General features: G+C 45.0%; 1 long non-coding RNA gene across 1 annotated transcript; it reads left to right on the top strand.

Moving 5' to 3' along the window:
- The first annotated feature begins 229 nt into the window (after positions 1 to 229).
- LOC131406538 (uncharacterized) lies at positions 230 to 3,530 on the top strand. Its single transcript, XR_009220180.1, has 3 exons — positions 230 to 278; positions 990 to 1,251; positions 3,420 to 3,530. It is a non-coding gene; the product is annotated as an uncharacterized LOC131406538 (long non-coding RNA).
- Positions 3,531 to 3,727: the final 197 nt, after the last annotated feature.

Below are 3,727 nucleotides of genomic sequence, written 5' to 3'. Positions count from 1 at the left end.
ATTTGTATGTCTTCATTGGAAAAAGTCTATTCTGTTCCCTTGCCGATTTTTTAAATTGATTTGTCTTTTTCCTATTGAGCCAACAACAAAAAAAAGAGAACAAAATTTCCAGGCGTTATGGGTGCTTCCCAGTTGATGCAGATGGTTTTGTATTTACAGGGGTACCAAAAGATCATGTTTCGTGCTTTTTCTTGAGCTTGTTATAAGGCCAGCAGTAGCTAGGGCATAACAGATAATCGGGATCTTCTGGGTTTGGAGGTTTACAACATAAAAGAGTGGTAAGGAATTTTTTATTATTCCAAGGAAATTTTTGAGATCATAGTCCATGGAATCCAGGATTGATAGGTGTAGGAGGAAATTAAGGTGAGGATTGGTGGTCTGGCATTACTTCTGATCTTGAGGGACAGGTATCTACTGCATGAGTGTTTGAATAAAAATGTTAGAGATCAGTAATTTGTGGTGGGTGAATATGTTTTCTGAATTATTTACTTTTGAACATAACCATTTGGATTATGTGAACATCTGGGACATGGGAGTAAGTCGCTGAAAAGAGGTGGTTGATAATGTCACTGTTGATTTAACTTCTATGAACACCAAGTGGTCAATGGATTAAGCAAATGAGTAGTCAGAGAACACAGAAATGGTAGGATTTGGGATTTAGTAAAAGACTGGGGACCGACTGTCCTGACAGGGAGTGCCAAGACTTGTGCGGTTGAGATTGTCAAGGACAAGAAGAGAATAGAATCACACTCAAACAAGGAGGGGGTATTAACAGGATGGAGGGGGAGAAATGATCTGGAGTAGCCTTGAGTTTTGACCTTGAGCATTCTGTTCTTGATGCAAATCTGCCTGATGACATCCCGGGACACAGGTCAGATCTATCCCCAGAGGATAGAGGGAGGGTGGAAGTACAAAACAGCCAGGATAATTGTCCTAAAAAGGCAGGCTTCCTTTATCATTTGACCCACTTTCATGATTTATTTTTGTAGAATAAGAGGAAAAGAAGGATGATAGTCACGTCTTCACAGAGGAAGCAGCGTGACTGTGGGAACCAGTCTAAACCAAAGCCTGGTTTAAGCATCTCCATTCCTTTGAGGCTGTCCAGTGACATATTCGAGAGGCCGGTTACTAGAATCCTATCCCATCCTGGCAATGACAGATCTCTGGGAGGACACCTTGGACCAGCCCCACCAGGTCTGCTGGCCCGAGAGACCGCAAGGACTCCAGGCCTGCAGCAGTGCAAGACAACTGGTAAGTCCTTTCAATCTTGCCAAAGCGTTGCAAAAACTTGCACCTAGTCACACAGGTGAATCCCTGCCAGGTGTGCTCACAGATGGTGTGCAATCCAGGTTCCATGCCCACTCCTGCCGGTCTTCAGATTTGGCAAGGATGATTCCAGGAGCTGATCTGGGCATTTCACAGCTCCACTGCCAACAATTTCTGGTGACTGAGGAAGGTATCAGGAAGGAGGAGAGGGCAGTGAAGAGCACAGGAGAGAGACTGGTGATAGCACTGATGACAGACAGACTTGCTAGCGAGGCAGAGAAAGTGAGGGGCCAAGGAGGACGTCCAGAGAGCAGATGAAATGAAGCAGGCATCTCAGTGAGGTCTCTTGGCAGCTTCCCTAATGTTTCCTTGCTTTGAGCTCTTGAAACTTTAACATATACCAATACTTTTATTAAACTCCACTGCATGACACAGAAAATATTGACAGCGGTTTCTTTCTGAGGTGAGAGGTTGGGTTTCAGGTGAGGAGAGCAAGATCTTCCTTTTTCATGTTGTTCTCTCCTCTTCCTTTACTATTTACATTATTTATTTGTACTTGAAAGTCAGCAGCGAGTTATCAACGTCAGGGGATTATTCAGTTTTTCCCCTCACAGTCACAGTAAAACCTACTTAAAGTGGATTATTCTTTTTGTGTAATATTCCAATAGATTACAAAATATTATTTCAAAATTGCTTTTATGTCCATGTCTTCAAATTAGATATATACTTCTAGGTCTCCATTTTTATGTTCTTTGTTGCATGCTAATTCAGAGTTGCATCTAAGAAAATACAAGATTTCCCTCAGGTTTTTAGATCCATATCTGTTGGAAATTTGATTCATGAAGATGGACATGGCAGTTGGGGGATCGAGCTGTCATCAAAAGAGACCTCTTCAGCATCAGTAATCTGTGAAGAACCCACTGCTTGTTGGGATTTAATTTTCTATGTGAGGGATCAAGCTTTCACTATTGGCTCTTCTCTTTCTCTTTGGAGGGAATTACAGCCTTCCCAGTCTTTCTGTTACCAAAAGACTTTACTAGATGGCTGTGCCATGTCAGGAAGGGTCTGGGATGCTGGGAACCAGGATTCAGCCTCAGCTTCTGGCTGTCCTGAGAAGCTTCCTGGAGGAATCCAGCCTGTGTGTCTAGGTGACACTTGTAGCCATCAGAAAGGAGGGGATAACTCACAAGTGCCAAGCAATTCATCTGGCCCTTGTCTTCAGGGTGTTCCTAAGGGATGAGGTTCAAAATGCCACGTGATAACCCTTTGAAAGTTCCTAGTCATGGGGTGGGTTCTCGGTGTGAGCTCAGAGCAGTGTCTGTTCAACACTAGATGGGAAGCATTTCAGTATTTTAATTGATAAGGCTGTTCATGCATGTCCATGGATCATCAGTGCTGTGGCATTCCCTGCTGGACACCCCACACCCCTCTCATGCTTCATCTTTCAAAGCTACCAACAGAAATCACACCCCAACAGGTGGTTGTGATGTAACCACAGCACGAGTGGGGAAAAAAACAGAGCAACCCAGGGATGACACACTTCAAGGGCTCGGACCCAATTGCCCCTTTTGGATGAGATGGTAACACCAACACTGAGTGCATAAACTGGAAGATTGTCTGAGACCATGGACCTCAGAATGACATGGGATCAGAAGTCACCCTGGACAGCAAGGGAGAGTGTAGGGTCACTCACAGTCCAGGATTGTGGTCCCTTATCCTGTCAAAGCAGAGCTCATCCATGACCATCAGGCCAAGCCAGGGAGGAGGAGCCAGGATGAACCTGAGAGAGAGGCTGGAGACCTTCTGGGGAATTTCTGCCCTAAAGGGTATTGCATAAGGAAGGCAGGGGTGCTGAAAATCCTAGTTCACAGAAAGCAGTCATGTGAATGGAATAAGGCCCTGCGGTAGCCTTAAAAGCTGTGTCGCAAATCTTTCCCTATGGATTCAAAACGAGCAGGAAAAGGAATTCACAGTCCTGGACAAGGATGCCAGCAGGATTCAAACCTAGGTCAGGGGTGAACACGGAGACCCTAGAGAGGCCTGAGGAGGGAGAGTCCTGCCTGCTTTTAGACCATTTGCAAATGACCTTCCTCGGGCCTTGTCCTCTCCCCGTGCACGTTTTGATCTTTTTACATTGTTTTCCCCACTTACAGCTGATGCAATTCCAGAGATTGAACTAGAAAACTACAAGTTCCTAAAATTTGCTCAAAAGAAACCTCCACAAGAGAAGCAGAAACTATTCCCTCTTCCTCCAGAATGTAGAAAGGCAGCCCCTTCCTGTGACATGACATGGTCCTGGGTAGTGCTGTTTTAAAGACACCCACATTTCAGTGGTTGTTGCTCTGCCTGTGAAAGTACCTTCAACCTTTAAATCCCAAGAGAACGGGCAGCGGGCTGTGTCTGCTCTGGGAGCAGCTGAATGATACTGAAATGAACTTGTCCTCTGGGTTAGGGGGACTTG

Source organism: Diceros bicornis, chromosome 5, assembly GCF_020826845.1.
Source record: "Diceros bicornis minor isolate mBicDic1 chromosome 5, mDicBic1.mat.cur, whole genome shotgun sequence".
Taxonomy (NCBI): Eukaryota; Metazoa; Chordata; class Mammalia; order Perissodactyla; family Rhinocerotidae; genus Diceros; species Diceros bicornis.
This window is presented reverse-complemented; position numbering and strand designations above follow the sequence as displayed.